The 12,016-nt window shown below is 36.7% G+C and overlaps 1 pseudogene; it reads right to left on the bottom strand.

Annotated features, from left to right (window-relative positions):
- Positions 1-9,907: 9,907 nt before the first annotated feature.
- LOC131830320 (large ribosomal subunit protein bL32m-like) lies at positions 9,908-10,469 on the bottom strand (annotated as a pseudogene).
- Between the last annotated feature and the right edge of the window lie 1,547 nt (positions 10,470-12,016).

Genomic DNA, 12,016 nt, shown 5'->3' on the forward strand with positions numbered 1-12,016 from the left:
TTATGTTCTAGTGGTCACAGTTATTTCTACAATATGTTTCATGTAAATAAACTTACTTTTCATGTAAGCCTATCTCTTTAGCTTGAAAATGATGTCCTCGAGATCATTTTTGCTATCCTGCTCCTAATCTAGGACCTGGAACATAAAGTCTTGGTAAGACATTTTCAGTTATCCTCCATGTTTCAGTTCTTTAGTTGTATTTATAACAGACTATATTTAGCTTATCACAAAGTTTACAGTTATATTTTAAAATTCTTAGTAAGCAACTACTATCCTATAAGTCAGGCTTAGGAGTTTAGTGGCAAATGGTTAATATCCCCATTTACAACTAGGAAACCACAGGAGAATGTTGAAGTAACTTTCCCAAGGTTATCCAATGAATCATTGCCAGACCTGGAATTAAATCCCATAACTCATTCTTGTTTAGGAAGCACTTTTATTCCTGGTTCTAAGATACACTGTGAGAACACTGTATCACCATCATTTTTCATTGGAGAGTTTAGAATAGACAAGGCCTAAATCAACTTCATAATAGAGGCCTTTATTTCATTTTGGAATTTTAGTGAAATGTTGTTGAGGATCATTAAATATTACAGATTGTTTTAAGCTGAGATTGGCTTATTGATCATCAATCACCTAGTGAGTTCTTAAATAATTAGTTACGCATATTGGAAAAAAATATTGCTAGTGGTCAAAGCTCATCATACCTACTATAAAAGATGTCATTATCAATTGTGAAAATAGTAAAAAAAAAATAGTCAATGTCCATATAAAGGTATGAATTTGCACTGGCCATTGCCTATATAGGGATTAATAAGGTTAAGAATTCATTTACATGTAGCCAGAACACTCTTCTCTTAACAATTTGCAATTAGGTTCTACCCATAAAGTTGACAGAGATAGTTGTGGAAAGCAATAAACATAATATCCTTGTAATGATAATTACTAAAGCTATTACCTAAATTGAATTTTGGCTTCCTGAAATCAGCTAATACTATTTAACTTTGAAAAACTCTTCATTTAAAAAAATTATTTATTTATTTGACAGAGAGACAGAGAGTGAGTGAAGGAACACAAGCTAGGGGAGTAAGAGAGGGAAAAGCAGGCTTCCCAGTGAGCAGGGAGCCAGATGCAGGGCTCAATCCCAGGACACTGGGATCATGTCCTGAGCCGAAGACAGAGGCTTAACTGACTGAGCCATCCAGGTGCCCCAGACTCTTCATTTTTTAAACATTTTACATTTTTCTTTTTTTTTCCTACTATATCATGATGACTATACCTTATAAATTATAAAATCTGCCTCCTCACTTGGCTGTGTGATTCTTCTTTTAAACCTCCTACAGTGGTCAAAATGATTTTTTTAACAACCTAAACCATATCATATCATATCATATCATATATCATATCATTATTTTGTTTAAGTGAAAAATCTAATGGATTTCTGTTTTATTTCCAATGAATTCTAAATCCCTGTCATGGCCTAGTGTGCCCTGGATGACTTGATGCTTATAAGTCATCCCTACTCCATCCCCCATGCTTTATTTTTTGGTTATGTCCATTTGTTTTGTTTCATAACAAAAAGAAGTTAAACTTTTTTGTGAGTATCCAAACCTCAAGCCTTAAGATCACTGCATTTGTTCTTCCTTGTACTTGGAGGTCTTGCTATCTTAGGGCTCCAATCTCGTCAGAGATAACATATTGATAGCATTCTGTCTGGAATACCAATTTCTATCCTATTGCCCATTTTCTCTTACAGACAGGCTTTCTGATAATCCTTGTTTTTTTTTTTAATTTTTTATTTTTTATAAACATATATTTTTATCCCCAGGGGTACAGGTCTGTGAATCACCAGGTTTACACACTTCACAGCACTCACCAAAGCACATACCCTCCCCAATGTCCATAATCCCACCCCCTTCTCCCAAACCCCCTCCCCCCAGCAACGCTCAGTTTGTTTTGTGAGATTAAGAGTCACTTATGGTTGTTTTTAATTTCCCCCCACACCTTCCCCAGAACTCATTAGAATATAAACTCCACAGAGACAATGTCTTGACGTTTTTACTCTCCAGCTTATCACTTGAGTTTCAGAACGGTGCTCATTAAATATTTTGTTTGGAAGAGTGAAAACTTTTTTCTTCAATATTGTTAGCTTTAACAGATTGAGGTAAGAAACTGGACTTCATGTTGATTTCCTCTCCTTAATATTATATGAATGCAGGGGCGCCTGGGTGGCTCAGTGGGTTAAGCTTCTGCCTTCAGCTCAGGTCATGATCCCAGAGTCCTGGGATCGAGTCCCACTTCGGGCTCTCTGCTCAGCTGGGAGCCTGCTTCTTCCTCTCTCTCTTTCAGCCTGCCTCTCTGCCTACTTGTGATCTCTGTCTGTCAAATAAATAAATAAAATCTTTTAAAAAATATATTATATGAATGCATTAAAATAATATTATATGAATGATATTAAACTCATTTTTTTATCCTAATTTAAAATAAAGACTGTTTCCATAAACTACCCTAACTGGAGACTTTTATAAGTTCATAATTCCATATGCACAACAAGGCACTATGCAACCAATGGCAGAATTTAATAACAGTATCTTGAGTATTCTAATTTGGTTTAAGTTATAATAACAAGCTAGTATACTTCAAAGTATGTAAACACAAGCTTTTCCTAGTTTGAACATAGGTATTTATGTTACCTTTGGTTTATTTTAATGGAATGGGAGTTAGGGTTGAGAGAAAATTAGAATATTTAGGTATACCTATCTTTCTTGCAAGTCCAGTTACCCTTCAGAAAGCACAGTTCCAGAATGCAATATAATGTGCACGGCAGGAGGTCTTGGGATGTTTCAGGCTTATACAGGTCAGGCTCCTTTGTCTGAAATATGAGTCTTTCTAATTCCCTTCCAGTTCTGCTCCTCCTGTTATGAACAATCCTCTTTCATAATAAAGAATAAGAACCACAATTATAAGAGGCAGAGGCAAAGAGGGTTGCATTGAAGCATTACCGGTCTTAGCCAAAAAATTATTTAAAAAAATTCTAAATTCATCCAATAAGGTAAATTAAAGCCTTCTCTAAAAACCAGCATAAATTTATTTAAAAAATTAAAACAATGCTTAGGATTTTAAAAATCCTACCTAGCATTTAAGGAACATAATGTGGCTAATTTATTCTACTGTAATCACCGAATAGACTGTGAATTATATCACCCAAGTTAAAAAGAAACCTCTCCAGAGGCCCTCTTTCAGAAAATTAAAAAGTTTATTGAGAGATTTTTCATTATATAATTTAATAGGAAGGTTAATGCAGCATCAAATATAATATATTACCTTAAATTGGTATTCACATAAGCAAAGCAAACTCGTCCTCTTTCAGGGTTGTTGCTTATGTTTTGTCCATTCTTATGTGTGGCTCATAATACAGCAGTGCTCTTCAGCATGGTTCCTGGACCAGCAGTATCAGCATCACCTAGGAACTTGTTAGAAATGCAAATTCTCAGGGCCCATGTCAGTCTTATTGAATTATACATTCTGAGTGTAGGCCACAGCAATCCAAGTGTTAACAAATCCTTTAATGGGGTGATCCTGATCACACCCACAATTTGGGAACCATACTCATATGGGGTCAACTCAGGACAGTTTGTCATGAGCAAGTAGGCAGACTCTTGAGGAGTCTGTGATAAAATTGATCATACTTGACTGTACTCATTGAAGAGAGATTTCACATCTTCCTTTCAGTTTCTGTTTATTGAAATATATTTCCATAACTTTTAATTTAATCAAGGTTTATATTCTAAGTTACTTTCTCTCTCCCTACTATAAACTTCCCTCCTACAGATTCTAAATTTTCTTGTGTTTGTGACCACACAGAATTGAAATACATGTAGAGGGTAACTATTGTAGAGCCTAGAAGAATTAACAAGAATACCCATTTTTATTTTATTTCTTATTCCTCTAAAATTAAAAAAGCTGGATACCATGTCAGGACATTTGCCAGAAGAGCACACAACACATACAAGTTCCATCAGTGCAATTCAAGTAATATGTAATGAAGAAAACTGGATTCTACATACCAAAACTCATCTGCTGTCTTGATTATTTTCCATCTGAAGGACCAATGAGTCCTTGTATATATTACTTCAAAAGTAGATTTAAAAAACACATGAAATCACAAACATAATTGTGAAGGTTCTGATGTAAATGAGCTCTATAACAGCTTCTCTAATTTGTGCACTTAAACCACATTTATTTTAATATGACAGGTTTCTAAAAAATCAGGGCATATTTTATAGTTGATTACATGAAGAGAGCCACACACATGTACACACACACATATGTACACTCAATTAAACAGAATGCAATAAATAAAGGACAAAGTGGGGGCTAAAATTAGTTTTTTTGTAAGTCAATTTTGATAAAAATGCTATCTGCTCCAAGCAGGAAATCTAATTAAAAAATTAATAAATTCCACTAAACAAAGTTACATATAGGATGTGAAAAAGAAGAACCTACACTTTAAAAATGTGATATAAAATTGTTCACAGATGATAATCAGAAAAATGAAGAGATGCCAAAAATGACCAAGACTTTTGTTAGTTACCATGATGAGCAAAATTCCAAATGTGTCATGGAATGACTAGAATGCATTATATCTGTGTAGGTGGGAAAAGGTTGGGGAATAATGCCAAGAAATATGAATTAGCTCTCATAACTCATTCTATTGTACTGAGTAGGAGTAAGTAAAAACTTTCTTCTGAGCCTTCTTTTTTGAACAAACACCATGCCTACTTGTTCATCTTCTTCCTAATCTCCATTTCAAATTCCGTTCCTTTCTTATTTTGTTAGATGATTACATGGCAACTATACATTACGGTATTTTTTATATCAAGTATGCAACCAGACCCGTCCCATCCTGCTCTCCATTCTAAGCTCAGCGCGGTTAGTAGTATCTCTCACCGCACAGTCAGGCCAGATGGCATCATAAACAAACTTCTCATTAATTCCTCACACTCACATTTCACTTTCAAGTTACCACGTCTTGTTAGCCATTTCCTCAAAATAATCCTCCAATGTGTTGCCTCCTTTCTACAGCAATTGGTATTTTGTCTTCGTTGGAACCTTATGAAAATGAAGCTTATTATCCTCCATTGTATCAGAGTGTTACAATGTTACAAGGCTATCAATATGAGCTAGAGCTGTGGCCTTCAGAAGAAAATCTTCATATGTCTCAATTCTTTGTAGCTTCTTGTAGTCATGTAGCTCCTGATAGTTCCTGGGGAAGACATATAGAAAAGAATCTTCAAGAGGAGAGTGCTTTTTTCCCCCTTCTTTTTCTTTTTCTTGCTGGTTAAAATATGAGCAGACAGCAACAGCTGGAGTTGACCCTGTGGCACATGAAGTAGTCTCAGGAATGACCGTCAGGCCGGGTGGAAAAACAGGGGTAAAACTTGTGGTCCTGACAGTATGAAGAGCCCTTCTGACCCTCTGCCAACAACCTAGAGACTTACCAAATATGAGAAAAAAAAATTCATTTATCTTGATTAATGTGATTATTTTGTATATTTTTGTTATTGAAGCCATACTTAATCCTAAAATAAATACCCTCAACTTTTGCTTAGAAGAGTTTTTAATATCCTACCTGATCTGATATGACTCCATTCCAGAACAGACTTCAGGTAACTGCCAACTGGAACTTCTGAAACCCGAATCCAATCATGTTTACTATTGTGGTTATTTCTGCCTATTGTCCACAAGATGAAACTTAAAATATGCAGCTGAGTGAGAGTGGGATTTATGATCAGGTCTATATCTTCCTTTACAGGCTCAATTCTTGCTACCCTCATGCTCTCTCTGCATTTTTCAGAATTTAATACGTAGATTTTTCTTGAACACCTACTGAACGTCTTTCATTTCAAGCACTGATATCCCTTCCCAGTTCTATGTACCAGAACTTGCTGCTTCCTCTGCTTAAAAGTCCTTCCCTCCTTGTCTGTCCCACAAGGGCTTATATTTTGTCTTAAACAATGTGAAATCATTCCTCAGTCTTTTCCTAGCCCGTCATCTCTTCTTCTTTCTGTACTACATGGAGCATATTTTAATTGGTGATTTTTTTTTTGCCATATCACTTTATTTTTACATGTTGGCTTCCCCATTAGACTATGTCTCTTTGAAACAGAAATAATATAACTACCTCCAAATTCCTACTATCTAGCAGGTGCTTTAGCCTAGTAATGTCCAAAACTATTTGTGGGCCAAATATCAACAAATTAATTTCAGACCTAAAAGGGACAGCTTGGCCACGCGTCTTTTACTAGATGAGTAAACAGAGGTTCAGAGAGGTTGAAAAAAATAATCAAAATCATATACCTCTTTATTATAAAATCAAGATTAAGTCTGTTGCTATCTGACTCACAAATTAGTGTCAGTTTCCTCACTTCATGTCTGTTTTATTTTTATGTCTGAATTATTTCAGTAATTAATCTTCTTTTTCTTTTCATTTTTTCCCAACTATATGTGTCCATCTAATGTTAAATACATTTTATTTTCTCAGTCTCCTGGGATTTGACTTGTGTCCTAGAAATGAGAACACTGTCAGAAGACAGGCTGAGAGAAAGGTTAAGGGATAGAATCAGCTGTGCAAAATCTTCATAAACCTTTGTACCTCCAAAGAAAAGACAAACTGCAACAGTCTGAATTTATCTCGTGTTCAACATGCACAATATCTCATTACTTTTCTTCCCATAATAATTGAAACCCATTACTAATTGAGGTGTTAACTACCAGGCAAAGTTGAAAGCCATATCTGATCTATTTCAGTGATGTTGAAAATGTTCACAAAGGAAAAAAGAAAAGTGGTTTCTTTATTTTGTCCCTGCAAAATATTCACACCTTTTCTTTTGGAAGAAGGAAAGAATCACAGAGTTGCCATCTTCATTGTAAAAGAAATCAACCAATCTTTTGGACCACATGTTTAGTGTTATGAGGAAGATGTGACTAGAGCTACAATTTCTAATCTCCCCTAAACAAAGCTCCTCCTCCCCCCCACCCCACACGCAGCACCTTCTTGATGTTTTCTCTGAGTTGAGAATATTTCATAAATAAGGAAAAAGAAAGGAAGAAATGTAGCAGTCATGTTTAAGAAGTTCTAGATTAGAGAAAGATACTATTTTCTTTGGTGACCTTCACAGAAGAGAGATGGGCAATATACTTATTTAATCCTTGTTTTGCACAACACACCTTAAAAATTACTTGAAAAAACTTACTTAACTTCATTCAAAATCCCACAAATACCTCTTTGCTATCTCCTTTGTACAAATGAGAAAACCATGACATGAAGAGGATATATATCAGCAAGGGCAAACATTTCTTGGGTATTTACTGCACCAAGCAATCCACTATGTTTTAAGTATGATCTCATTTTCTTTGCACAGAAGCCATACAATATAAATGTTACTATTACTGCTTACCAGATAATATCAAGATTAAGCAATCTGGAAAATTTTACATAGATACTAAATAAGGGATTAAAATTGAAGCCCATAGCTTCACTTTTGACTCCCAAATAAAAAAACCTCTCTTCAGGAGGAAAAATAAAATAATGCTTCCATGTGGATTATAGAGTCTTGTCAGTCACAGACCTGCAAGGTTGAGATGGTAAAACACTTGAACATGACTCCCAGCTTGAGAAAATTGGCAAAAAGCATAAACATTTATAATGTACTAGATAGTGGTTCTTAAGTCTGGGCCCTGACTAGGGGAATCTATTAGAAATTCAAATTTCAGGTCCTACCCCCACAGATGTGTTGAATCAGAGCACTGGAAGTGCCCCCCAGTAACCTGTGGTCTAAGAAGTTCTGGCTGATGTTTTCTAAAGCATGGGAATCACATTGCCCGTTTGGCCTTATCAGACCTGCCTCAAAGCCCCTCAACACAGACTCTAATACCTTAGAAGACACTTTAATGATTACCTCATTTGGGACTCTAGGACTGTGAGGGGGACATTTGCTCTTCATGCATAAATTTAATAATCTTAGCTTGGCCCACAGAGATTTTTTTTCTGGTGTTTTCATGGGAAATCAACTGTCAACACATTGGATTGAGATAAAGCTAATGTGTGACAACCTCAGAGGAATGGGGCCATGGATTAAATATCTCAATCTCTCTCTTCTTCAACCCTCTGATATGCTGCCAGTGCCTTTCTCTGCCCAAAGTCAGCCAGAAAAGAAATGGCAAGAGAATTTATAAACTTGTCCATAAAAGTCACTCCCATAGCTCTTACTATGAGGGTGATACTCATGAAAAGTGAATGTGGAGGAAAAAACTGAAGAAAGCTACCAATATTCCCCAACTAACCCCTCAACATACACTAACTTCTTTTATCCAGAATAAGAAAACTTGTGTCAGTCATACAGGGAACACTGAGGGACCCCATCAGTTACCACATTATAAATAGCATATCACCTATGTTGTCATACTGTTACCTCGAGCCTAAAATATTAGTCACTTCTAGTCCTTTTCAATAAGATACTTAGGATAAAATGAAGAAAACAGAAACAAAAAGGCATGGCTTTTTTTTGTTTTGTTTTCACTTCTGTAGCTAGTCATGAGGTGTAGGATGATAATTATAACTTCCTTTTTCAAGGGGATTCCATGACTTCCTTACTTTTTTCAGCATTCTGGCTGGGTGGAATTTTTTTAAATGAAGCTTTGTTCCTGTTTTATTTGGGTATTCCATGGATCTGTTTTTACCAAACTGCTGAAGCTTACCAATGTTCAAGATTATTGGGAAGGGAATATTAGAGGTGTGCAGTAAGTCCCCCGATCTTCATGCTGAATCATCTTTTCACCCATTGGTTACCTTCGGAAATCGAATGTAATCATTTTGGCCCTAGAGTAATCTCCTTTTCATCCCTGTTCAATGAACAAAATGAAAAACCTAAATACCTAACAAGTATGTTTAGTTTCCAGTTATAATCATAACTGTTTTCTAGAGAAAGTATTATTTTCCTAGGTACTCAAAGACTTCTAAATTCATTGATTCCCCAGGTTGATTGTACAAGAGTTAAAAATTCTTTCAGTAGGTTACTAGTATAATAACTACCTCCATTTGGCTACTGGACCTGTGTATCCTAACCAAAAGGATTTGATTCCAAATATTGGATGCTGATTCAAAGTAAATACTTCATACTTTTGGAAAGAATTCCAACACTGCAGGGATGTTCCTCTCAACTAGAAATACGACGGAGCTGTATTGATTCAACTGCTTCTTTGCATCTGAGTACATGGTAACACTACTGAATCCCATGTGAATGGATTTATCCTTGCATGTCATGCAGGCAGAGCTGTGTAGATTACCATGGTGATGACTAAGGCATTCAGGAAATCCATGATAGGGGCACTGGCAAAAGGATCAGGTCAGAGAAGGCATTTTCACACCTGGAGTATATCCGAAGGAAACATCACTGCCATTCCCAGGATGGAAGGGATTTAATGTCACCAACCTACTAGCTGGTTTCCCCAGGAAATTTTCTCATATGGGGGCTGGCAAGTGGGTGCTCAGTTGGCCTCTGGCTTTGAAGGTTGGGCAATAAGTGAATTTTTTTTTTTTTTTTTTGGCTAGGAATTTTGAATCATTTGTTTCATTTTCCTGTATTGGAAATTTTACGTTTACTTAAAATCTTATAGTATAACAGAAACAGACATGTTAGTCCATTGTGCCTCTGTATAAACAAATATTTTCAGAGTTTACTCCTGGTATTTTCTTCAAATTGCCCACACAAAACTGCTTTGAGAGAACGTTTTAAACTAGACTGGTAATTTAAAACAAGTGTAAACTAATGTGAAAACAAAGAATTTTCCTCTCTTTCAGGACAAATGTTTTATGTGAAGTTATCCTCTTCCAACACCTTTGGTCTTAATTCTGGGTGAACCAGGACGGTCACTTCCTGTTTCGTTCACTGATTCTCTTACCACAATCTTGTTCAGATGGTACCTCTCCTGTGTACAGCACCACAGTCTCGACAGAAGGAGCCTTAAAAGGGCCCCCTTCTTGTTTCCCCATCTGTCTTCTGATTTCTGCAGTCTCCTTGCACACCTTCTCATAGCGATAGCCACAAAGGATGTGTTTCAATTTCAGGTGACCACATTCAGGACAAACATCAATATTGTTCTTTAATAATTTTCTGAGGGTTTCTTCTCCTACAGCGGTTAACTTCAATGCTGAGTCTGTTTTTCGGAGCTGCCATCCAAAAGATACTATCTGAAAGCCTGGGAATCTCCTTACTTCCATTGGTATCATTTGCTGGTTCTGTAAATACAGCTGGACCTTGGACTGCTAATGCCACTTCCCACAGAGGACTGGGTAAACCTGGCCCTGTCTGCTGAAGTTTCCACTGTAGCAGTTTCCAACAGCTCCAGAGGAGTCCCCGGGCGGCGGGCCAGGGTGGAAAGATGAGCACCAGCATGGTTGACGCCATCTTCCTCGCTGCCGAAGCAATAAGTGAATTTTATAATCAAATCAGCCTTTTTAAGGAAAACCCACTTTGTAGACCCCTGCACAGCCACAACCCTTGCCACAATGATAACCTTGGACATTTTCTTATTAAAAAAGCACTACAATTTCTGGGGGGTAGAAATCCTACTTATATCTATAAGACAAGTTATATTTTCTGTTAAAAGAAAATTCTCCATAATTTATCTACATATCTAGGATCATCTTTTATTTGTAAGCTACAGAGAGTGCCTCTCTTTGGGTCAGAGAACAGATCTGTTTCCTAGTCAGGAGAATACAGGCAATGTCTTCCCTTGGAGACAAAGGTTAGACATATTTGCTAGCAATGCCCTTAAAGGATTAGGGGTTTCCTAAGCACTATGTGCATGATGCCTGCATCACCCTAATGAGAATTTGGATCAAAAGGAACCAATGCAGACATGAAGCTCCTGCTACATACATCTTGTGTCATGAATAATAAACTCTAAGTCAGTTTTCACTTTTTGTCTCCTTACTGGTCAGATCTATGAACATATGGCAAACCAAACTAGCAACTCCAGGAGATGCATCTGCTTTGGGTCTGTTTGATCAATTGAACTGATTATTGTCTTGCTTACAGGGCTGCCTTCTGGTGGGATGTTATATAACATCATACTGTCAATACTGTCCCTGGTGCTTGTTCTTTTTAGGTTGAAGATAAGTATGGAGAATGTTGTAACAGAGTCTCTTCCCTGATATTGATGAGCGTAATGAGACCACAGAGTAAAAGAACTCAAGGGTTGTTTTTAGCCATAACAAATAGAAAGTTGCAAGCCACGAAGGTAGAGAAGCAATTAGTCTCTTGATCATAGAGATCTATATTATTTAATGTGTTAAATTTGGCTAAGCTTTATCAACGTAGCCCAGATTTTTTCTTTAAAGATTTTATTTATTCATTTGACAGAGAGAGATCACAAGTAGGCAGAGAGGCAGGCAGAGAGAGGAGGAAGCAGGCTCCCCACTGAGCAGAGAGCCCCATGCGGGACTTGATCCCAGGACCCTGAGATCATGACCCGAGCCAAAGGCAGCGGCTTAACCCACTGAGCCACCCAGGCACCCCGGTAGCCCAGATTTATATATATTTTTTCCTCCAGGTTGGGAGGAAAAAGACCATATTTGGAAAGAAGGTTCAGCTTTATCCATTGGGTCAAACTTCCCATCTCCTATTTTAGACACTCTTTCCCTACAACTTCTCTTCTCTTAGAAGAGTCTTAGCAAAGTTAAACCCTTAACACCACAACTCTACAAACATAATCATGTTCAGGGATGATGAACATATTTTTCCAAAATAATTATAAGAAATAAGTGACTCCTTCAAAACTTTCAAAAATGAGTTTCCATCTCTGTTCTGTTTAACTTCTGTTTTACTCTATAGGATTGCACATTTTTGTAGAAAGACTGTAGTTAATACTGTGCCTAAGTGCTACAGTTTCTTGATTTTTTCAGTCTTCCATACTAGATTTGTTTTGTCCTAAGCCAATAGTATAATAATTT

Source organism: Mustela lutreola, chromosome 4, assembly GCF_030435805.1.
Source record: "Mustela lutreola isolate mMusLut2 chromosome 4, mMusLut2.pri, whole genome shotgun sequence".
Taxonomy (NCBI): domain Eukaryota; kingdom Metazoa; phylum Chordata; class Mammalia; order Carnivora; family Mustelidae; genus Mustela; species Mustela lutreola.